Consider the following 22,066-nt stretch of genomic DNA (forward strand, 5'->3'; position numbering starts at 1 on the left):
GGTCCTGGTTCGATCCCACGCAGAGATGTCGCTGGTTTTGCTGAGAATAATAGTTTTCCGAACTGCTTCGGCGGAATTTCCAAATTAATGCACCTGTCAATGTCTCTGTGGTGTAGTGGATAGCACATCGGACTTCTAATCCGAAGGTCCTGGGTTCGATCCCCAGCAGAGATGTCGCTGGTTTTGCTGAGAATAATAGTTTTCCGAACTGATTCGGCGGAATTTCCAAATTAATGCACCTGTCAATGTCTCTGTGGTGTAGTGGATAGCACATCGGACTTCTAATCCGAAGGTCCTGGGTTCGATCCCCAGCAAAGATGTCGCTGGTTTTACTGATAAACATAGTTTTCCGAACTGCTTCGGCGGAAATTCAAATTAGTACGATAGTCGTTGTCTCTGTGGTGTAGTGGATAGCACATCGGGCTTCTAATCCGAAGGTCCTGGGTTCGATCCCCAGCAGATATGTCGCTGGTCTTGCTGAGAAACATAGTTTTCCGAACTGCTTCGGCGGAATTTCCAAATTAGTACGATAGTCGTTGTCTCCGTGGTGTAGTGGATAGCACATCGGGCTTCTAATCCGAAGGTCCTGGGTTCGATCCCCAGCAGAGATGTCGCTGGTTTTGCTGAGAAGCATCGCTCTCTGAACTACTTAGGCGGGATTTCCAAATTAATACACCTGTCAATGTCTCTGTGGTGTAGTGGATAGCACATCGGACTTCTAATCCGAAGGTTCTGGGTTTGATCCCCAGCGGAGATGTCGTTGCTTTTGCTGAGAAGCATCGCTCTCTGAACTACTAAGGCGGGATTTCCAAATTAATACACCTGTCAATGTCTCTGTGGTGTAGTGGATAGCACATCGGACTTCTAATCCGAAGGTCCTGGGTTCGATCCCCAGCAGAGATTTCGTTGCTTTTGCTGAGAAGCATCGCACTCTGAACTACTTAGGCGGGATTTCCAAATTAATACACCTGTCGATGTCTCTGTGGTGTAGTGGATAGCACATCGGACTTCTAATGCGAAGGTCCTGGGTTCGATCCCCAGCAGATTCGTCGCTGGTTTTGCTGAGAAGTATAGTTTTTCGAACTACTACGGCCGAATTTCCAAATAAGTGCGGTGGTCGTGGTCTCTGTGGTGTAGTGGATAGCACATCGGACTTCTAATCCGAAGGTCCTGGGTTCGATCCCCAGCAGAGATGTCGCTGGTTTTGCTGAGAAACATAGTTTTCCGAACTGCTTCGGCGGAATTTCCAAATTAATACACCTGTCGTTGTCTCTGTGGTGTAGTGGATAGCACATCGGACTTCTAATCCGAAGGTCCTGGGTTCGATCCCCAGCAGAGATGTCGCTGGTTTTGCTGAGAAACATAGTTTTCCGAACTGCTTCGGTAGAATTTCCAAATTATTACACCTGTCGTTGTCTCTGTGGTGTAGTGGATAGCACATCGGACTTCTAATCCGAAGGTCCCGGGTTCGATCCCTAGCAGAGATGTCGCTGGTTTTGCTGAGAAACATAGTTTTCCGAACTGCTTCGGCGGAATTTCCAAATTAGTGCAGTGGTCGTGGTCTCTGTGGTGTAGTGGATAGCACATCGGATTTCTAATCCGAAGGTCCTGGGTTCGATCCCCAGCAGAGATGTCGCTGGTTTTGCTGAGAAACATAGTTTTCCGAACTGCTTCGGCGGAGTTTCCAAATTAATACAAGTGTCGTGTTTGTGGTGTAGTGGATAGCACATCGGACTTCTAATCCGAAGGTCCTGGGTTCGATCCCCAGCAGAGATGTCGCTGGTTTTGCTGAGAAACATAGTTTTCCGAACTGCTTCGGCGGAATTTCCAAATTAATACACCTGTCGTTGTCTCTGTGGTGTAGTGGATAGCACATCGGACTTCTAATCCGAAGGTCCTGGGTTCGATCCCCAGCAGAGATGTCGCTGGTTTTGCTGAGAAACATAGTTTTCCGAACTGCTTCGGTAGAATTTCCAAATTATTACACTTGTCGTTGTCTCTGTGGTGTAGTGGATAGCACATCGGACTTCTAATCCGAAGGTCCCGGGTTCGATCCCTAGCAGAGATGTCGCTGGTTTTGCTGAGAAACATAGTTTTCCGAACTGCTTCGGCGGAATTTCCAAATTAGTGCAGTGGTCGTGGTCTCTGTGGTGTAGTGGATAGCACATCGGATTTCTAATCCGAAGGTCCTGGGTTCGATCCCCAGCAGAGATGTCGCTGGTTTTGCTGAGAAACATAGTTTTCCGAACTGCTTCGGCGGAGTTTCCAAATTAATACAAGTGTCGTGTTTGTGGTGTAGTGGATAGCACATCGGACTTCTAATCCGAAGGTCCTGGGTTCGATCCCCAGCAGAGATGTCGCTGGTTTTGCTGAGAAGTATAGTTTTTCGAACTACTACGGCGGAATTTCCAAATTAGTGCGGTGGTGGTGGTCTCTGTGGTGTAGTGGATAGCACATCGGACTTCTAATCCGAAGGTCCTGGGTTCGATCCCCAGCAGAGATGTCGCTGGTTTTGCTGAGAATAATAGTTTTCCGAACTGCTTCGGCGGAATTTCCAAATAAATACACTTGTCAATGTCTCTGTGGTGTAGTGGATAGCACATCGGACTTCTAATCCGAAGGTGCTGGGTTCGATCCCCAGCAGAGATGTCGCTGGTTTTGCTGAGAACATAGTTTTCCGAACTGCTTCGGCGGAATTTCCAAATTAATACACCTGTCAATGTCTCTGTGGTGTAGTGGATAGCACATCGGACTTCTAATCCGAAGGTTCTGGGTTTGATCCCCAGCAGAGATGTCGTTGCTTTTGCTGAGAAGCATCGCTCTCTGAACTACTTAGGCGGGATTTCCAAATTAATACACCTGTCGTTGTCTCTGTGGTGTAGTGGATAGCACATCGGACTTCTAATCCGAAGGTTCTGGGTTCGATCCCCAGCAGAGATGTCGCTGGTTTTGCTGAGAAGTATAGTTTTTCGAACTACTACGGCGGAATTTCCAAATTAATACACCTGTCAATGTCTCTGTGGTGTAGTGGATAGCACATCGGACTTCTAATCCGAAGGTCCTGGGTTCGATCCCCAGCAGAGATGTCGCTGGTTTTGCTGAGAAGTATAGTTTTTCGAACTACTACGGCGGAATTTCCAAATTAGTGCGGTGGTCGTGGTCTCTGTGGTGTAGTGGATAGCACATCGGACTTCTAATCCGAAGGTCCTGGGTTCGATCCCCAGCAGAGATGTCGCTGGTTTTGCTGAGAATAATAGTTTTCCGAACTGCTTCGGCGGAATTTCCAAATTAATGCACCTGTCAATGTCTCTGTGGTGTAGTGGATAGCACATCGGACTTCTAATCCGAAGGTCCTGGGTTCGATCCCCAGCAGAGATGTCGCTGGTTTTACTGATAAACATAGTTTTCCGAACTGCTTCGGCGGAAATTCAAATTAGTACGATAGTCGTTGTCTCTGTGGTGTAGTGGATAGCACATCGGCCTTCTAATCCGAAAGTCCTGGTTCGATCCCACGCAGATATTTCGTTGCTTTTGCTGAGAAGCATCGCACTCTGAACTACTTAGGCGGGATTTCCAAATTAATACACCTGTCAATGTCTCTGTGGTGTAGTGGATAGCACATCGGACTTCTAATGCGAAGGTCCTGGGTTCGATCCCCAGCAGATTTGTCGCTGGTTTTGCTGAGAAGTATAGTTTTTCGAACTACTACGGCCGAATTTCCAAATTAGTGCGGTGGTCGTGGTCTCTGTGGTGTAGTGGATAGCACATCGGACTTCTAATCCGAAGGTCCTGGGTTCGATCCCCAGCAGAGATGTCGCTGGTTTTGCTGAGAAACATAGTTTTCCGAACTGCTTCGGCGGAATTTCCAAATTAATACACCTGTCGTTGTCTCTGTGGTGTAGTGGATAGCACATCGGACTTCTAATCCGAAGGTCCTGGGTTCAATCCCCAGCAGAGATGTCGCTGGTTTTGCTGAGAAACATAGTTTTCCGAACTGCTTCGGTAGAATTTCCAAATTAATACACCTGTCAATGTCTCTGTGGTGTACTGGATAGCACATCGGACTTCTAATCCGAAGGTTCTGGGTGTGATCCCCAGCAGAGATGTCGCTTTTTTGCAGATAATTATAGTTTTCCGAACTTTTTTGGAGGAATATCCAAATTAATACACCTGTCAATGTCTCTGTGGTGTAGTGGATAGCACATCGGTCTTCTAATCCGAAGGTGCTGGGTTCGATCCCGAGCAGCGGTGTCGTTGCTTTTGCTGAGAAGAATCGTTCTCTGAACTACTTAGGCGGGATTTCCAAAATTACGGGGGGGGGTCGTTGTTTCTGTGGTGTAGTGGATAGCACATCGGACTTCTAAACCGAAGGTCCTGGGTTCGATCCCCAGCAGAGATGTCGCTGGTTTTGCTGAGAAGTATAGTTTTTCGAACTACTACGGCGGAATTTCCAAATTAATACACCTGTCAATGTCTCTGTGGTGTAGTGGATAGCACATCGGGCTTCTAATCCGAAGGTCCTGGGTTCGATCCCCAGCAGATATGTCGCTGGTTTTGCTGAGAAACATAGTTTTCCGAACTGCTTCGGCGGAATTTCCAAATTAATACACCTGGTAATGTCTCTGTGGTGTAGTGGATAGCACATCGGACTTCTAATCCGAAGGTCCTGGGTTCGATCCCCAGCAGAGATGTCGCTGGTTTTGCTGAGAAACATAGTTTTCCGAACTGCTTCGGCGGAAATTCAAATTAGTACGATAGTCGTTGTCTCCGTGGTGTAGTGGATAGCACATCGGACTTCTAATCCAAAGGTCCTGGGTTCGATCCCCAGCAGAGATTTCGTTGCTTTTGCTGAGAAGCATCGCTCTCTGAACTACTTAGGCGGGATTTCCAAACTAATACACCTGTCAATGTCTCTGTGGTGTAGTGGACAGCACATCGGACTTCTAATCAGAATCCTGGGTTCGATCCCCAGCAGAGATGTCGCCGGTTTTGCTGAGAAACATAGTTTTCCGAACTGCTTCGGCGGAATTTCCAAATTTATACACCTGACAATGTCTCTGTGGTGTAGTGGATAGCGCATCGGAATTCTAACCCGAAGGTGCTGGGTTCGATCCCAATCAGAGATGTAGCTTCTTTTGCAGATAATTATAGTTTTCCGAACTTTTTTCGCGGAATTTCCAAATTAGTGCGATAGTCGTTGTCTCAGTGGTGTAGTGGATAGCACATCGGACTTCTAATCCGAAGGTCCTGGGTTCGATCCCCAGCAGAGATGTCGCTGGTTTTGCTGAGAAGCATCGCTCTCTGAACTACTTAGGCGGGATTTCCAAATTAATACACCTGTCAATGTCTCTGTGGTGTAGTGGACAGCACATCGGACTTTTAATCCGAAAGTCCTGGGTTCGATCCCCAGCAGAGATGTCGCCGGTTTTGCTGAGAAACATAGTTTTCCGAACTGCTTCGGCGGAATTTCCAAATTAATACACCTGTCAATGTCTCTGTGGTGTAGTGGATAGCGCATCGGAATTCTAACCCGAAGGTGCTGGGTTCGATCCCAATCAGAGATGTAGCTTATTTTGCAGATAATTATAGTTTTCCGAACTTTTTTCGCGGAATTTCCAAATTAGTGCGATAGTCGTTGTCTCTGTGGTGTAGTGGATAGCACATCGGACATTTAACCGAAGGTCCTGGGTTCGATCCCCAGCAGAGATGTCGCTGCTTTTGTTGAGAAACATAGTTTTCCGAACTGCTTCGGCGGAAATTCAATGTAATACGATAGCCGTTGTCTCTGTGGTGTAGTGGATAGCACATCGGACTTCTAATCCGAAAGTGCTGGGTTCGATTCCGAGCAGCGATGTCGTTGCTTTTGCTGAGAAACATAGTTTTCCGAACTGCTTCGGCGGAATTTCCAAATTAATACACTTGTCAATGTCTCTGTGGTGTAGTGGTAGCACATCGGACTTCTAATCCGAAATTCCTGGGTTCGATCCCCAGCAGAGATGTCGTTTTTTTGCAGATAATTATAGTTTTCCGAACTTTTTTGGCGGAATATCCAAATTAATACACCTGTCAATGTCTCTGTGGTGTAGTGGATAGCACATCGGACTTCTAATCCGAAGGTGCTGGGTTCTATCCCGAGCAGCAATGTCGTTGCTTTTGCTGAGAAGAATCGTTCTCTGCACTACTTAGGCGGGATTTCCAAAATAACGGGGGGGTCGTTGTCTCCGTGGTGTAGTGGATGGCTTATCAGACTTATAATTCGAATCTTCTTTTTTTCGAATCATTTATGTGGTATTTTATCCGATCAAAGTTGAATACATTTGTTTGAGAAACTTCGATTAATACTTTATTTTTTTATTAATGATAAGGACATCATTTAGTTCAATTATCCAACTGGATAAATCAGGGGTGAGATATGTGTAACGGCCACGCCAATAGTGTGATACTCTGGGATAGGGATGTCCTGTTAATTCTAGCTTATTTTTTTCAGGATCAACTCGAGGCTTTAGAGACGAAATTGTTTAAATTTTTGTATTTTCTTTTAAAGAAACGAACTTCATACGTAACTGTATTAAAAATAAGGATTTAAATTTGAATACCGCGATCAACGCGAATATCCCCCGTTGCGAAGCCTGGGGCTAATTCTAACTTTATTTTTTAACGAAACACTACAGCCCTCCTTAAAATATAATGAGCGAGAATAACACGAAATATTTAGTTTCCAATCCTCATTTATTAGCGTAATTTGAAAAAGTTTAAAGCGAATTTTAATCCCTCGATGTGGAATTGTGACCCCTTTTATCATTCCATTTTCCTCATTAATCATGATTTCTTAAATTAACATTTATCATTTTTACGCGGCAATTTGAGCCAACCAAAATTATTTCACTAAAAATTAATAATAAATTCAGTTTGCGGGCCTAACCCATTTCCGCGAGCGTACGCTGTCTGATTGCGATTCGTCTTAAACTGCGCGAAGAGCTGATTGGGCAATCTCTTCGTTTCAATCATTATTGGCAGTACTGTCTCAAACTAGACGTCGCCTGAAAGACAAAACCATGTAACATTTGGAAAAATATTGATTGAAATATTTGTGTAGGGAACAATTAAGTTTTGGGCTTTTGAAAATTTAATATCTTCGCTACCATTTGTGACAGATGACTGCGGTCTTCGTTACTGGTATCAGAAATGCATCAAAGAATATTTACTGACAAATCCACCTGAGTTACGTGGTTTTGGATATTAGGCGACGCTGTGTTAGGTACAACGCGCTCTACTCTGAAAGCCCGTGATATTTTCATCAAGGGGCTGATCACTATCCGTAATCGGTGTACAAGCCTGTAGCTTTGACTGTACTTAAGTGATTACGTAATCGATTACAGATTTAGCACTACCAAAGGCTGTACTCGTTGTAATCGGTGTACATAATTTGAGGTTAGCCCCTCGATTTTCATCATAAAAAAATAATGAAAGCCAACTAGATGGCTACATATAAGAAGCGTTATGTTTAGTCTATTGGCTAATTTGTCTTGGCACTATTTTATAACTCATCGTTAACTAGCGCATAGATATTCGTTCTAAAATACCACACTTACGAGGAGTGTACCCAAGGTGTAAATCACCGATTTTGATGAAACTCGGGAGGTATGTAGACCTTGGGGTAACATGAATTTTCACCAAGGGAAAAGTTACGCTGGGCTTCCGTTTTGCTATGGCAACCGAAAATGTTTTTGACAACATAAAATGAAACAATCTACATTTAAAAAAGCATGGGATTTTCTCGGTTTCACAGGGGGGCTACTTGATGAATTTCACCCAAAATTGTTCAAATTTAGCATTTTAGTTGAAATTGCAATTTTTATTTTTATTTTTCCCATGCTTTTTTAAATGTAGATTTTTTCATTTTATGTTGTCAAAAACATTTTCGGTTGCCATAGCAAAACGGAAGCCCAGCGTAACTTTTCCCTTGGTGAAACATCATGTTACCTCAAGGTCTACATACCCCCCGAGTTTCGTCAAAATCGGTGATTTACACCTCGGGTACACTCCTCGTTAGTGGCGCTGAAGTGGCGAAAATTTTATATTTTGTGACGTATTATTTCCCCATTCTACAACAAACTCTCCGTGGAAAATACACACTTTTGGCTCTTATGTCGCTTTTGGTATCAATATATACTCGAAGTCCCTGTTACCTTCGCTAAATGGTGTGAAATATTATGAGATTAGAGTTGGTTTAAGTTTAATGTCTGCCACTAATATGAAGTAAGAGCTTGAAAGGGCTTGTAAAAAATTTAGTAATTTCGTAAAAATATTTTTTGGGCAGAAAAATATGACCACAATGGCGGCCATGGCCAAAGCTACGGAGTGCCAAGTCTATATTGGGCAAAAAATGGCAGAGGACTGCGCCATCTATTGATCATATAATTAAGTTACACGGGTGTTTATTATTAAATGCCGACAGCTTTAGTTGTCTCAGCTAACATTAATTTCGAGTATAGAGTAAATGCATACTGATAGTTGCGTGTGGAGTAAATTTGACGAAATACTCACAATGGTAAACGCGGCTAGCGAGAACAATACGCAACGTGCTCGATGTGACGAAGGGGCAAATAGTGCGTATTAGGCCTGATAATTTAGTCTGAAATCCACTAAAAATATGCAGTCATTGTAGAAGAGACGCTCAGAAAAAAAACACACCGGTAAGAAACTGACATACTAATGTGAAATAAAACTTTAATCTAACCAAATATCATCAGAACTTTCATAATACAGATTTTAGGTTGACAACAAATTCTCACTCGTGTTACAATTTGCAAAATTCACTACGCGTAAGGTTACTTAATCGATAATCATTGTTAGATCGACTAAAATAATCGTTATTAGAGCCACTAAAATAATCATAATTAGTGATTAAAATAATCATCATTACTGATTAAAATAATCATCATTACTGATTAAAATAATCATCAATAGAGCGACTAAAATAATCATCATTAGTGATTAAAATAATCATAATTCGTGATTAAAATAATCATCATTAGTGTTATTGAAATAATCATTATTAGAGTTATTAAAATAATCATTATTAGAGTTATTAAAATAATCATTATTAGAGTTATTAAAATAATCATCATTAGACTTATAAATATAATAATCATTATTGATTAATTTTATAATCATTACACTAATGCAGCGGTTCCCAAAAGGTGTTCACAGGGGTTCCGAGAATTCGCAGCGCGGTCATCTTTGTTTGTGTCAAGAGTCTTTAAAAAAAAGGAGTTGGGGTTCCGCCAGAATTAGGTGGATCATTTAGGGTTCCATAGCAAAATAAAATTGGGAACCGCTGCACTAATGGTGTTTTTATCACCATAAGAACAGAAGTCCTTAATAAACACGCTTTATGCATGATTAAATATTAATTATATCATCATTAAATCGATTAACTCATTATTAAAGTGATTATAACTCATAAAAAAAAGAAATAAGTTTAAATGAAATTTAAATTAAAGTAAAATTTGAATAAAATTTAAATTAAAGTAAAATTTAAATGAAATTTAAATTCAAGTAAAATTTAATAAAATTTAAATTTAAATTAAAGTAAAATTTTAATGAAATTTAAATTAAATTAAATTTAAATTTAAGTTAAATTTTATTGAAGTCTAAATTTAAGGAAATGTTTGGATGAAATTTAAATTAAAGTAAAATTTAATGAAATTTAAATTTAAGGAAAAGTTTGGATGAAATTTAAATTAAATTTAAATTGAAGTAAAGTTTGGATTAAATTTAAATTGAAGTAAAGTTTGGATGAAATTTAAATTAAATTTAAATTGAAGTAAAGTTTGGATTAAATTTAAATTGAAGTAAAGTTTGGATTAAATTTAAATTTAATTTAAATTACATTAAAATGCAAAAGTAAAAAGCTCAAATAACTGTGATATGAATTACATAATACAAAACAAATAAATACTTAAATTAAAATAAAAGTTAACATACCAAAGAGTAAAAACTAAAAGGAAGTAAAAATGAAATATAATACTTCAAATTTTTTAAATAATATTTTATTTTAAAATTTGTAAATCAAATTTTAAGTAAAATTTAATATAGGGAATTATAAATAATTTTGTAAATTAAAAAAAATTGATTTTGTTACTTAAAAAAATTAATTTCGTAAATTAAAAAAAAAATTAGGGAATTTAAAATAAAATTTAATATATAAGTTAAATAAGTGGAACGTTTTAATAAAGATTATTGGGACACTCCGAATGACTCTCCTCACAGAGCTAATAGTAAATATCAGAATGGCTTCTGGAGACATCTCTTTTAGAAAATCGCATATCACACCTGCAATCAGCCGCAGGCTCCCTTTTTACGACTGAGTTTAGATTCCGACGGAGCGATAATTCGCTTCCTGAGAGCGAAATTCAAGCAAGTTGAGATACGGGACTCTTCGAAGAAATTCGAAATAAGAATCCTCTAGTATTTTTACATTAGAGTGACCAAATACCTAATTTATTAAAGCTCCTGTAAATTATTTTTTAGTACATTTCTATAATTTGACTTTTATCGCAATTATTATCGATGTAAAAACTATAAACTCGTTTTTATCAAAAAGGGGTTTTGCGAGTCGCTTGACTTTGGCTCTAAGCTAGTGATATACCGGTTTGGTCTGTAATCGCGCCTAGTTGAAGGTTCTGCGAAAATGTGTCGAATTAAATTAATTTGACTAGCAAGCCTCAACTCGCGTTCTTCCAGCGCCGCCACTTTCGTAGAACGGCTTTAAGCGCCCCTGGTGACAGAAATTAACAAGCGCTAGTCCTCAATTTCGTTCGATGCCGCTCCGAGCGCAATGAAACAGGCTGCCTAAAATCTGAGTCACTAAAGTATTCCACCCCCTCCGCAAGCCCCCTTTCTTCAGTTTTTACGTAATTTCGAGACGTAATTAGGCATCCCGAAGCCAGAACGAGCTCTTAAAAATATTTTTCTTCTTAACCTTTTAATTTTTTTCCCCTCCACGAGATGAGGTTCGTCGAAGTTCGCTTCTCGCTGAACTGTGTGTCCGTTCGCAGACAGCACTGTCGGTTCGACCTAGGAGGATGGAAATACTGGAGGGGAAATATATGATTCATAAGCCTGGCAATGTGGGGAATTCGGAAATGCGTGAAGGTATTAAAATTGTGTTAAAGATTTATTTATTTTGTCTTCAAATTAAATAAAAATCTCCGGAATTAGTTTCGTAGAATCCAGGTAGAATATTCGTGTTTCAACTTGTACAAAAAATCCTTGTGATTAGCATGAAAAGTAGGCAAAATTTATAGAGACAAAAAATTCCGCCTATGGGGGAATACAAATTTATTTTCCAGGTACGCAGTATTATATTCCTAGGTTCGACATCGTAACGTAACCAATTGTGCTACCAGAAGTCGCTAAAATACTATTATGGAGAAATATTCATCTAATGTTGAAAACATAGTGCAGGGCGAAGTACATCATATAGTGAATTTCTCAAATTATTACATCGTGAAATAAAGTTTATTGTAAAGTAACTCTTTACGTTTTACGTCTCTGAGCAAAGTATTACTCACTGTTACGTTGTGTGCCGTGATGCGGTGTATACGTCCGCCAAATGCATGTTTCATTTGAATAGCTGAGATCAATACTTATCTCCTAACATATATGTTATAAACGTCTTAACATCGGCTGCTAACACGCGGTACGTAAGTAGCGCCAATCACCCCAGCTTCTGTTAAACCCATAGAAATCTCATAGGTAACTAGAATGCTGCCGTGTAACTGGCAAATGGGCCAAACGCCGTGGCAGACGATAGCCAGATCTCAGCCAATCAGAGCTCAAAGAGTGGTTCTGCCAAGAATTTAATGTCACCAGAGAGAATGACGTCTCCTATCTCCCGCTATGGTAGCGGACCCAAGGAGGATTATTATCCTCCTTGGCGGAACCACTCTACGGCCTCTCATTGGCTGAAGGTTCAAGGCGAACTGGCGTCAAGCTCGGCCGTAGGCGGCAGCATTCTAGTTACCTATGAGATTTCTATGGTTAAACCTGGTGACAGAAATATGAAATTCGTTGATTCCGAATTAATATGTAAGTTCATACTCCTTTTTAGGCAGATTTTCGTTGTTCAAAGAGTAAAACACTCAAAAACCCTCCGTTAGGCCTAACGCAATTTTTTTTGCGTCAACCTCGGCGTCAACGCCAGCCGTCACCTCGTTCCCACTTTTTAAAAACTACGTCTTATTTCTGGCATAGCTTTAAAACCAATTGACAAAGACCCTATAAGCTTCGTGCGTAAATTAAATTTTGGTCACAAGTATTGCCACCTACCAACCGATTTTTAAATTGAATATATGAAAGCTGTCTGCTCGTTCAAAATTATCCCTGCGCAACAGCTAAAAGTTTCAACCTAAAAGTATTGAAATTCAAACGTCGTCCGCTATTTCTTCACATATTTAATTCACGGATATTATGGCAGATGCCGCTATATTTCCTAAGCTCGAAGCCTATAATAAACAAGACGTACGACGGTCAGAATACACAATATCCTTCTAATGTGTTAAGTTTGTTTGAGCTATTCACAACAACCTGCAACGCCGGTATCACATACAATATATATCCACGGCCACACATAATTGTATTTACACTTATTTGTTACTTTTAGTCATACTTTGAAAGCATCGAAGATTCCTTCGATCAGTGTCTTTCTTATTTTTTACTTCTGATCACACTTATTTGTAACTTCTGGTCATACATTGCAAGTATCGCGTACTGCTCCGATAATTGTCACACTTATTTGTACTTCGGGTCATACGTTATAAGCATAGCGTATTTCTCCGATAAGTGACATACTTATTTGTTACTTAGGGTCATATTAGAACGACCTTGAAAAACGCCAGCGATAAATTCGTGTATAGTCTCTATAACCACGCGTATTTCCAATGTTGGAAGTTGAGGGCGGTACGTATACGCTGTCCAAAAAACCTAACTTAGAATTAAACTTAAGTAACGTAATTGCAATTCTAGGTTATATGGAAACCACAGCTATTCAAAAATATAACTTTCATGAAAGTCGGACTTAAATTAAGGAACGTTATGTAGATTTTTAGGCGAAAATATAAACACACGAAAATTGGGGTCCCGTAAATTACCCCGAAAACTATACTTAAATTTAATATTTACTGATATAACTGAAGTTGTAGGTCCGCTGAATCCTAACCTATCCAATAATATTTTTTTAACGTTATCGGACTTAATTTTAAATAAAATATCTACCACATGAAGCGAAACCACCAACTTCTTGGGTTCCGATTTGAAAACTTTAGGAAGACTATCAATGGCGATGTATGTACATTCGAAGGAAATATCATTGACTCTTCTAGCCTTAACCGTTGAAGAGATATGCGCGACACGCAGTGGCGTAGCTGAGAACTCAGAGCCCCCCCCCCCCGCAAAAATCTCTATGAGGCCCCCCTTATTAATTTTTTTATGGTTAGCGGGGCCTCCCCGAAGCTCGAGGCCCCTATTGAAGCTCGAGGCCCCCCCGCACCGCGGGCCCTGCGGACCATCAGCTACGCCACTGGCGACACGGTGGCATCGGCATCGGCATCGGCTTCACTGTACGTGAGACTAATACACACAAATCCTTAGGATTGTGTGTAAAATTTGCTTGCGCGCCAGGGTTCACTCTGTGCCTAGCAAATTGCTGTATCGGGATCTATAGCAGCGGCTATTGACAACCTGGCCGCGTCAAAATTCTAAGAAGGAATTATACTTCTCTTGAAAAGTGTTTTTCGTGTTAATTTTTATCTCCGTGAGAGCTCGCTAAAAAGCGTCAAATGTAAAAAGATTCTTCTAAAGATGGCGGCTTGCGAGAATCTCACTAAACTAAGCCTTAGACAATAAATATTATTTTTACACAATTTCACTACAGTATATAACCGAAGAAAACATTTGATTTATAATTTAAAAGGAAGTTGGCCGTGTCTCATCAAACAGGTCATTAACGTCGTAGAAATCTGAATCGCTTCCTTAAACCTAAAACTAATGCCATCGTATTACATATATAATCAACAAAAGTAATTCTAGAGCTACCAAAATAATATAAAATTCTGAAAAATAAACGTAAAAGCGTAAATTTATTAGCCCAGTATACCAGTAGCGGCGCTAAGGGTGGGCTGAGGTGAGCTTTAGCCCCCCTGCATTTCTGAGAGGGGCCACATTTTTATTAAAAAGGCCATATATTTATAATTAAGAGGCCACATATTTGAATTTATGAATCTTCTTAATCTCTCGAAATTTGTTTTATTGCTAAGAAACGTTTTACTGGAAAAAAATCTTTCAAAATAATTCGTTTACTCAAGAAGAGAGTAGACCATAAACAGATATAGAGGAAGGGGGCAGAAATTGAGAGAAAGTTGAATGGACGATAGAAACAAAAGAAAGGGGCTTAAGGGAATTTAGGGAAATACCCCGGGCATGCACGTGTCCCCTCCAGGTCGGATACAAGGTCAGTAGGGGGTCCAGTAAAAGGGACGAGAGCCGCAACAATAAAATGACCTTGCTCTTCTCGCTTCCTGGAAAATTAATAAGGGGTTACTAAAGTTGTAAGGGCTACCAAATTCTTAGGGGCCACAAAATAATTAGCCCACTTGTGAAAAAACCTTAGCGCCGCTACTGCAGTATACACGCTTTTTACGCCCGAAAGAGAGACTCCTCTCATCCGCTCATTTTCAAGCTAAAATTTAGGTTCCAGATCGCTCTTCTCCTCTCAATTATTTGAAAGTTACCGCTCATTTTGAAAAGCGCCGGACATAAGAGTAAATTCGACGAGGCACCCCGTTTTTAAGCATAAACTGAACTGTAGTTCTACGTATTTGTTGGGCTTTTCCATAACTACCAGAAACCGCCACAGGGTGGAATGGAACACGAATTGGGAGAACCGTAACAAGACCGCGTAAAGGTTCCCGAGAAGGCAGTGTATTTCGGTTCTTGCCTGTCTTGTCCGATTTGTAAAGATGACGCGTGATTAGGTTTCCTCATTTAACGAGAATCGGGCGGATCGTACCAGACGTCGCACCCTCGTGACCCACCGAGCGCCAAGCACTCTAGCTTTCTCGAACCCTTTTAACTCTATAATGAACTGGTTCTTTCTTTGCATAATAACAATTATTTTCCGGCGTTGTGACACTTCGAAAGTTGGAGGTGCACCACCGTAATAATTAATAGTCTCACGCGTAAACTTAAATACGGTGTGTACGAAATACTGGCCCATCCCCTCCGGTGATATTTGTAATACTCTGTAGTAAATCTAAAAGTCCCAAAGATAGCGTCCCCTTTGAATCGCCCAAGTTGTAAATACTTAGTGGATCCAATTTCATTCATTTTTCCCGCACTATTTTAATTTCCACAAGTCTGTTACTCAATTTATTTGAATTTACCCAAATAAAATAGAATTTAGAGTAAATTTATTTGGATTTTCCGATTTAACTTCAAATTATACAAAAATTTATCCAAAACACTTGAATTTCCCAAAAATGTTTGATTTTATCGTAATTTATTTCGAACGTTCTAATTATCATTAGCATACTTATTTAAATTTACTTTAATTTACTTACCTAAAATATGTTATAAAATTGTGTCATTTAATAAATTTATTTATCTTAAGTTACTGGAGTGTATCCTAAGTTACTGGAGTGTATCCTAAGTTACTGGAGTGTATCCTAAGTTACTGGAGTGTATCCTAAGTTGCTGGAGTGTATCCTAAGTTGCTGGAGTGTATCCTAAGTTGCTGGAGTGTATCCTAAGTTGCTGGAGTGTATCCTAAGTTGCTGGAGTGTATCCTAAGTTACTGGAGTGAATCCTAAGTTACTGGAGTGTATCCTAAGTTACTGGAGTGTATCCTAAGTTGCTGGAGTGTATCCTAAGTTACTGCAGTGAATCCTAAGGTGCTGGAGTGTATCCAAAGTTACTGGAGTGTATCCTAAGTTGCTGGAGTGTATCCTAAGTTGCTGGAGTGTATCCTAAGTTGCTGGAGTGTATCCTAAGTTGCTGGAGTGTATCTTAAGTTAATGGAGTTTATCTTAAGTTACTTGAGGTTTATCTTAAGTTACTTGAGGTTTATCTTAATTTACTTTACGTAGCTTTATTAAATTACTCCAGAGGAGTACCAGGGGGGCAGAGGGCCATGATAGTCGCGTTTGACGTTTCGAATTAATGCGCGCGTAGAATTTATTTTTTAAAGTTCTTAATGACAGAACACAGTCGAAGGACGAACTTACCTGGTTTTTTTCTTGCGAATTTAATCAGAATATAACTCTCAGTAGAACAGAATCGACGATGTAATATATGTAAGGGATAAATGAATATTTATTCCTAATTTATTTTATTAATGACGTACATCGGGGGCGCCATATTAAAATTTTTAACCGGGCACCTCAACCCCTCGGTACGCCACTTATCTATTCCGAGATATTTCAGGTCAAAGTTTACCTAAACCCGCGTAAAAATTATCAGTCAGTGTATGCAAATATTTTATTAAATATCAAAATCTTAAGATATTTCTGAAATGATGCGAGTGCTTTCAAATCGGATTCTATTAAAGGGCCACAAAATCATTTGAGAAATTCAACCCGAATTCCAGGTAGCTTCCCCCCTTTCAATAACGCCAGTAAGTTGGCAAATCCGATCAATCATAATTTGTCATTTTTCCTGCCCTATATTTGCGGACACTATCGCGAGGAATTAATGAAATTTGATCGATTCGGTGGCCCCCCTTTCCTCAGGGGATCTGTGAATGAATTATTTCCGGTTGGCCGGTTACCAAATACGCCTAGCTGGCCAAATAGGCAACCACAATCCATACTCGAACCAAGCAAGTCAACTAGGTTGGACATTCACTTTCTTTACATGCTGGTGTTAATTTTTCAAAATGCAAAAAAACGGCGTGGTTTTAAGCGTTAGGCCTAAAATAATTTTGTCGTGCCAACGCCAAAATCTCCGTTAGGCCTAACACAGGTTTTGCCCAGCGCCGGCCCTAGGGCGTTGCGAAGGGTGCGACCGCACCGGGCGCCGTCATAGGTGGGGTGCCGAAACGGGATCGGGACGAAGGGACCAATAACTTTTGACCGCAAGACCAAGACGCCTGACCTCGCAATGAGCTCTCGCACCACCAGAAAAACTTGCTCAGGCCGCTACTGGTTTTGCCCGTCGACTCTCTTACCATCGCGGCGTTTTTGCCCTTACAAGGATCATATAGATTATAGAGAGTAGCTTGCACGTCCATCAGGCTCTATATATTAATACTTCCAATCGAATTGTTGAATGCGTTTTATTGAAGCTTCTATTTACGAGCGAATTTAAACGAAGACCACTTACGGCACCAGTTCCAACTGGACATTTCAGTCACGTTTGATGGTTTCATCGGTGCAACTGAGGCATCCCAATTGCACCAATTACCGTGTCGCTCATCAGAAACTCAAAGAGCTGTTTTCATTTTATAAATTTTATCTCGGTATAGCTAACTTAGAAAGCATAATCCAAGCCATTTTTAAGCTATCTAATGTAATTATTTAAAGTTTCTTAGCCAGGTTACAAAATAGCTTACTTCGCTAATCACTATAACTTACTTAATTTATTCATATTGACCTAAAATACTTGAATGTACTCAAATTGTGACGTTTACCGAATTCATTCGCGGGTACTCGAATTCATCTTTATTTACTCGAACTTATCTTAATTACTCGAATTCATCTTAATTTACTCGAATTTATCCTAATTTACTCGAATTTATCCGAATTTAGCTTAATTTACTCGAATTTATCGGTATTTATCTCAATTTACTCGAATTTATCTCAATTTACTCAAATTTTTCTAAATTTACTCGAATTTATCTCAATTTACTCGAATTTATCTCAATTTACTCGAATTTATCTCAATTTACTCGAATTTATCTCAATTTACTCGAATTTATCTCAATTTACTCGAATTTATCTCAATTTACTCGAATTTATCTCAATTTACTAAAATTTATAGATTCAATTTACTCGAATATATCTCAATTTACTCGAATATATCTCAATTTACTCGATTTTATCTAAATTTACTCGAAATTATCTAAATTTACTCGAATTTATCTAAATTTACTCGAATTTATCTAAATTTACTCGAATTTATCTAAATTTACTCGAATTTATCTAAATTTACTCGAATTTATCTTAATTAATTGGAGTTTAACGGCGTAATTTGCTACCATTTATTTTAATTTACTCGAGTTCCAAGGATGTATATATTTGTACTTCGGGATAATGACTATGTTGAGCCGATATTTAGCTTTTCAACCAATCTCTCACAGTAAACTCCTCCCCTTGGAAGTAAACGAAATTGTCTAGGTATCTCATTAGTTCCCTAAAGCTGACATTTACGACGCGATTGAAGTAAATAATGTAAATTCATTTCTACCCTCCCAATTTTCACCTTGTCATAAAAATTTCTATTTCTTTTTAGGATGCAATCAGGATAATATAAAACGTATTTACGTTCCGATAAGAACAAGCCAACGACATTAATATTACCCCTTGTTGTGATTTTTAATGCAGCGGTTGAAAAACATTATTGCTTGTAGGAGTGCTAGTTAGTACGGAATGAAGGTACGTCAATTTACGCAATAAGAACTTGGAACAGGCAAGGTTTTAATTTCGAATGTTTAGTTCCACATCGATAATTTTTGCCAGGAATTTAATTACTTCAGATCACATAGCCAGCGCAGGGGGTCAGTTGATGAGAGAAAATTCAATGACATTGAACCATGTCTTCAAGGTTATTCAAAATTTATCTCGAAAACCGTTGAATTTAGAGACTCGGTTTGAATTAGAAAAATCTGTGCCGTCACATATTGGGTCTCAATGGCTTAATACCAATGTGAATTGACCAATACGAAGCCAAGAAAATTAACATAAAAAACACCAAGGTCATTTAGTAAGAATGCTCAAGATATGGTGCCTTGGGTATTAGCCTAGCTGATTATTATAGTAGTAGTAGTATTATTATATCACGCTTAGGTGTTAAGAATTTAGAAACTATACTTGTCTAGGGGCAGATCACTTCCTTGATTAACGACGCACCCCTCGAAAGATTAAATCCGATTTACTAGTGATTATTTTGATTAAATTCAATTTAATTTAAAATTATTAAATCTGATTAAAATTATTAAATCTGATTAAAATTATTAAATCTGATTAAAATTATTAAATCTGATTAAAATGATTAAATCTGATTATAAAGATTAGATCATGATTAGAATGATTAAATCTCGTTTAAATCGCGATTATATTGATTAAATAGTGATTAGATTTTCTAATCTTGATTAATTTTCTAATCTTGATTAATTTTCTAATCTTGATTAATTTTCTAATCTTGATTAGATTTTTTAATCTTGATTACCCTGATTCAATCACGATTACCCTGATTTAATATTTTGCTATGATTAAGACGCACCTGCCCCTCGCTTGTGCTACGGCATTGAAAATTTCACGAGAGACTCACCATGGGAAGAGGACGTTATGTTGACCTTGAAACAAGTCTTCAGGGTCATTCAATATTTATTTGGAGAACCGTCGGGTTTAGAAGGTCTGATCCAAATTAAAAAGTGCGCGCCTTCACTTTTCAGATATCGAATTTGGAATACAGTGTTTTGGACATGCCTGGGGAAGTAGCTTAACACGTACGATGTTGAACTTGTATTACGGCGGGGCTGACTTAATTGTTTCATTTCTTTTAGTGAGAGTCAGATGCCGTCATCTAGTGACCAGAATCGAAAGTATTAATAATAGCATAAGCCTATCATTAGGTCCCCATAAGCAAAGGTCTATTCAAACTTTTTTGCGATCACATACCCGTTATTAAGAGGTAGGTATTCAAAATCTGCACCTCCTACTGGTTATGTTCTCAACTAGGCATTTCCCCAATTGAATTTCGCGCGTTGCATGATGAATGCGCGTAAGGCGTGCGCGAACGTTTTTAAACTTGGAACCACGCGGGAGAAATCTCCGTCGCCAGCCCTTAGCACCGTAGCCAAGGCTTATTCACAATTTTATCACTTTCAAACTTAAAATTAACACTTATCGTTGCAAAATGATCTATCAGAACCTTAAAGGCTAAAACTGGCTTTTAGAAATAAGAGAACTTGTTTCAGAAGCTATTTATTTTTCAAATTTGAGATTTAGACGCGTTTTGTGTGGTATTAACAACCCGAGCGTGAGAATATTTTAGATGTAGAAATTTTGAAAACGGAAGATGGCGCTACTGCCCTGTCGTCGTAGGTTAATTATCTTCTCTCCAGGACAACGCCGTTAACATGGGCCCCTATGGTAGACCTTTGCTAATGGGGATCTTATGATAGGCTTATGATAATACCAACTTTTGCAAATACAAAATTTTCAAAATTTATAGCTACTTCTAAATATACATTTAAAAAATGCGGTCACGAATTTTTTTTATAAACTTGAGTTCTATCATTTTAATTAATTATGAGTAAAATTACATTATAACTAAAACACTACGATAAAATAAATTGTTTTGTTCTTAGCTAACTTGTTAAAATGTTCCCGGAAATTCGTCATAGCACTGCCAACTTTTATAACGCGCTTCCGCGATCGGGGTTGGCCGTGGTCCAAACATAGGGGCTACGTCATTAAGCCTAGGTTAAAAACGTGTTGTAAATCTTTCATTTCTTTACAATTTTCTAGTCAGAGACTTAAAATCACAATCACAATAATAATACCATAAGTAACAAAGTAACAATAAGTATGACAATTAACGAGATTTAGAACCAAACTGATTTTCATAGTTATTGCGTAATCAAGATGTTTTCTCAGCACAAAGCCGTCTAGTGTCTAAAAAATGCGAGACTTCCGCTAGGCCGAAATATCTGGTTTCCGATAAATAGGCGGAATATTAGGCTAAAATTATAAAAATTAAAAACTTTTTCTAGGCGCCACGTGCTCATGTTTTTTATCACTCATGATTCGCACGCGGGCTTCAAAACAAAGCCAAAGCCCCTCGCGACTCCAGAACGTCCGACATTAGGCTTAAATTTTTATCAATAAGTAGTCATCCAAAACGGTAAGTCGCAAGTTCTAGTCACAGCCTGAAGAGAGTATCAGCAGAGATCCTGGCAGTTATAGAGATGCGAAACTCCCTATACCCTAAAATAATAAAATTATAATAATTAAAATAATAAAATTAAAATAATAAAATTATAATAATTAAAATAATAAAATTATAATAATTAAAATAATAAAATTATAATAATTAAAATAATAAAATTATAATAATTAAAATAATAAAATTAAAATAATAAAATTATAATAATTAAAATAATAAAATTATAATAATTAAAATAATAAAATTATAAAATTAAAATAATATAATTATAATAATGAAAATAATAAAATTATAATAATGAAAATAATAAAATTATAATAATGAAAATAATAAAATTATAATAATGAAAATAATAAAATTATAATTGAAAATAATAAAATTATAATAATTGAAAATAATAAAATTATAATAATGAAAATAATAAAATTATAATTGAAAATAATAAAATTATAATAATTAAAATAATTAAATTTATGAAAAAATTATCGTGTTCTCTTTAAAAGATGGCGCTCTAGAACTAAAATCAAGATGGACCCGGAAATAGGGCGGGGCATCGGTATAACAGAATATCACCGAAACTATAAGCACGGACATTCAATATACAGGACGAGTCACTGAATGTAGTCGCCCATGTTTTTTATTCTCGCCTTACGTGTCCCAAAATCTGGCAGTACTGAAACAAAATTTATCGGTTAAAAGGAGAGACGTAATTTCTTAAGATATGTGTACTTTTAGACTCTTTACTTTTTTTAACACTCGTTCCTCTCCTTTCGAATTATTTTCTTCGCCGAGTAATAATATTTTCTTTATTAATTTATTATTAGGATAATTTATTTTAAATTTTAAAATTAATATATCTTCATTTGTTTGCTTCCAAAGAGATAAGGCAAAGCGAGCA

The 22,066-nt window shown here is 38.2% G+C and overlaps 31 non-coding genes across 31 annotated transcripts; all 31 read left to right on the forward strand.

Annotated features, from left to right (window-relative positions):
* The first annotated feature begins 101 nt into the window (after nucleotides 1-101).
* On the forward strand, nucleotides 102-174 carry TRNAR-UCU (transfer RNA arginine (anticodon UCU)). Its single transcript has one exon. It is a non-coding gene; the product is annotated as a tRNA-Arg (tRNA).
* A 73-nt stretch (nucleotides 175-247) lies between these two features.
* On the forward strand, nucleotides 248-320 carry TRNAR-UCU (transfer RNA arginine (anticodon UCU)). Its single transcript has one exon. It is a non-coding gene; the product is annotated as a tRNA-Arg (tRNA).
* Nucleotides 321-392: 72 nt separating this feature from the next.
* On the forward strand, nucleotides 393-465 carry TRNAR-UCU (transfer RNA arginine (anticodon UCU)). The gene has a single exon. It is a non-coding gene; the product is annotated as a tRNA-Arg (tRNA).
* Nucleotides 466-538: 73 nt separating this feature from the next.
* On the forward strand, nucleotides 539-611 carry TRNAR-UCU (transfer RNA arginine (anticodon UCU)). The gene has a single exon. It is a non-coding gene; the product is annotated as a tRNA-Arg (tRNA).
* A 73-nt stretch (nucleotides 612-684) lies between these two features.
* Nucleotides 685-757, forward strand: TRNAR-UCU (transfer RNA arginine (anticodon UCU)). The gene has a single exon. It is a non-coding gene; the product is annotated as a tRNA-Arg (tRNA).
* Nucleotides 758-830: 73 nt separating this feature from the next.
* TRNAR-UCU (transfer RNA arginine (anticodon UCU)) lies at nucleotides 831-903 on the forward strand. The gene has a single exon. It is a non-coding gene; the product is annotated as a tRNA-Arg (tRNA).
* Nucleotides 904-1,122: 219 nt separating this feature from the next.
* TRNAR-UCU (transfer RNA arginine (anticodon UCU)) lies at nucleotides 1,123-1,195 on the forward strand. Its single transcript has one exon. It is a non-coding gene; the product is annotated as a tRNA-Arg (tRNA).
* A 73-nt stretch (nucleotides 1,196-1,268) lies between these two features.
* On the forward strand, nucleotides 1,269-1,341 carry TRNAR-UCU (transfer RNA arginine (anticodon UCU)). The gene has a single exon. It is a non-coding gene; the product is annotated as a tRNA-Arg (tRNA).
* A 73-nt stretch (nucleotides 1,342-1,414) lies between these two features.
* Nucleotides 1,415-1,487, forward strand: TRNAR-UCU (transfer RNA arginine (anticodon UCU)). The gene has a single exon. It is a non-coding gene; the product is annotated as a tRNA-Arg (tRNA).
* A 73-nt stretch (nucleotides 1,488-1,560) lies between these two features.
* TRNAR-UCU (transfer RNA arginine (anticodon UCU)) lies at nucleotides 1,561-1,633 on the forward strand. The gene has a single exon. It is a non-coding gene; the product is annotated as a tRNA-Arg (tRNA).
* Nucleotides 1,634-1,703: 70 nt separating this feature from the next.
* On the forward strand, nucleotides 1,704-1,776 carry TRNAR-UCU (transfer RNA arginine (anticodon UCU)). Its single transcript has one exon. It is a non-coding gene; the product is annotated as a tRNA-Arg (tRNA).
* Nucleotides 1,777-1,849: 73 nt separating this feature from the next.
* On the forward strand, nucleotides 1,850-1,922 carry TRNAR-UCU (transfer RNA arginine (anticodon UCU)). Its single transcript has one exon. It is a non-coding gene; the product is annotated as a tRNA-Arg (tRNA).
* A 73-nt stretch (nucleotides 1,923-1,995) lies between these two features.
* Nucleotides 1,996-2,068, forward strand: TRNAR-UCU (transfer RNA arginine (anticodon UCU)). The gene has a single exon. It is a non-coding gene; the product is annotated as a tRNA-Arg (tRNA).
* Nucleotides 2,069-2,141: 73 nt separating this feature from the next.
* Nucleotides 2,142-2,214, forward strand: TRNAR-UCU (transfer RNA arginine (anticodon UCU)). Its single transcript has one exon. It is a non-coding gene; the product is annotated as a tRNA-Arg (tRNA).
* Nucleotides 2,215-2,284: 70 nt separating this feature from the next.
* Nucleotides 2,285-2,357, forward strand: TRNAR-UCU (transfer RNA arginine (anticodon UCU)). Its single transcript has one exon. It is a non-coding gene; the product is annotated as a tRNA-Arg (tRNA).
* A 73-nt stretch (nucleotides 2,358-2,430) lies between these two features.
* On the forward strand, nucleotides 2,431-2,503 carry TRNAR-UCU (transfer RNA arginine (anticodon UCU)). Its single transcript has one exon. It is a non-coding gene; the product is annotated as a tRNA-Arg (tRNA).
* A 73-nt stretch (nucleotides 2,504-2,576) lies between these two features.
* TRNAR-UCU (transfer RNA arginine (anticodon UCU)) lies at nucleotides 2,577-2,649 on the forward strand. The gene has a single exon. It is a non-coding gene; the product is annotated as a tRNA-Arg (tRNA).
* Nucleotides 2,650-2,721: 72 nt separating this feature from the next.
* Nucleotides 2,722-2,794, forward strand: TRNAR-UCU (transfer RNA arginine (anticodon UCU)). The gene has a single exon. It is a non-coding gene; the product is annotated as a tRNA-Arg (tRNA).
* Nucleotides 2,795-2,867: 73 nt separating this feature from the next.
* TRNAR-UCU (transfer RNA arginine (anticodon UCU)) lies at nucleotides 2,868-2,940 on the forward strand. Its single transcript has one exon. It is a non-coding gene; the product is annotated as a tRNA-Arg (tRNA).
* A 73-nt stretch (nucleotides 2,941-3,013) lies between these two features.
* TRNAR-UCU (transfer RNA arginine (anticodon UCU)) lies at nucleotides 3,014-3,086 on the forward strand. The gene has a single exon. It is a non-coding gene; the product is annotated as a tRNA-Arg (tRNA).
* Nucleotides 3,087-3,159: 73 nt separating this feature from the next.
* Nucleotides 3,160-3,232, forward strand: TRNAR-UCU (transfer RNA arginine (anticodon UCU)). The gene has a single exon. It is a non-coding gene; the product is annotated as a tRNA-Arg (tRNA).
* A 73-nt stretch (nucleotides 3,233-3,305) lies between these two features.
* Nucleotides 3,306-3,378, forward strand: TRNAR-UCU (transfer RNA arginine (anticodon UCU)). Its single transcript has one exon. It is a non-coding gene; the product is annotated as a tRNA-Arg (tRNA).
* A 363-nt stretch (nucleotides 3,379-3,741) lies between these two features.
* On the forward strand, nucleotides 3,742-3,814 carry TRNAR-UCU (transfer RNA arginine (anticodon UCU)). Its single transcript has one exon. It is a non-coding gene; the product is annotated as a tRNA-Arg (tRNA).
* A 73-nt stretch (nucleotides 3,815-3,887) lies between these two features.
* On the forward strand, nucleotides 3,888-3,960 carry TRNAR-UCU (transfer RNA arginine (anticodon UCU)). Its single transcript has one exon. It is a non-coding gene; the product is annotated as a tRNA-Arg (tRNA).
* Nucleotides 3,961-4,326: 366 nt separating this feature from the next.
* Nucleotides 4,327-4,399, forward strand: TRNAR-UCU (transfer RNA arginine (anticodon UCU)). Its single transcript has one exon. It is a non-coding gene; the product is annotated as a tRNA-Arg (tRNA).
* A 73-nt stretch (nucleotides 4,400-4,472) lies between these two features.
* On the forward strand, nucleotides 4,473-4,545 carry TRNAR-UCU (transfer RNA arginine (anticodon UCU)). The gene has a single exon. It is a non-coding gene; the product is annotated as a tRNA-Arg (tRNA).
* A 73-nt stretch (nucleotides 4,546-4,618) lies between these two features.
* Nucleotides 4,619-4,691, forward strand: TRNAR-UCU (transfer RNA arginine (anticodon UCU)). The gene has a single exon. It is a non-coding gene; the product is annotated as a tRNA-Arg (tRNA).
* Nucleotides 4,692-4,763: 72 nt separating this feature from the next.
* On the forward strand, nucleotides 4,764-4,836 carry TRNAR-UCU (transfer RNA arginine (anticodon UCU)). Its single transcript has one exon. It is a non-coding gene; the product is annotated as a tRNA-Arg (tRNA).
* Nucleotides 4,837-4,909: 73 nt separating this feature from the next.
* TRNAR-UCU (transfer RNA arginine (anticodon UCU)) lies at nucleotides 4,910-4,980 on the forward strand. The gene has a single exon. It is a non-coding gene; the product is annotated as a tRNA-Arg (tRNA).
* A 219-nt stretch (nucleotides 4,981-5,199) lies between these two features.
* Nucleotides 5,200-5,272, forward strand: TRNAR-UCU (transfer RNA arginine (anticodon UCU)). The gene has a single exon. It is a non-coding gene; the product is annotated as a tRNA-Arg (tRNA).
* Nucleotides 5,273-5,927: 655 nt separating this feature from the next.
* TRNAR-UCU (transfer RNA arginine (anticodon UCU)) lies at nucleotides 5,928-5,999 on the forward strand. Its single transcript has one exon. It is a non-coding gene; the product is annotated as a tRNA-Arg (tRNA).
* The last annotated feature ends 16,067 nt before the right edge of the window (nucleotides 6,000-22,066 follow it).

Source organism: Leiobunum rupestre, chromosome 7 (assembly GCF_980474605.1).
Source record: "Leiobunum rupestre chromosome 7, qqLeiRupe1.1.hap1, whole genome shotgun sequence".
NCBI lineage: Eukaryota > Metazoa > Arthropoda > Arachnida > Opiliones > Sclerosomatidae > Leiobunum > Leiobunum rupestre.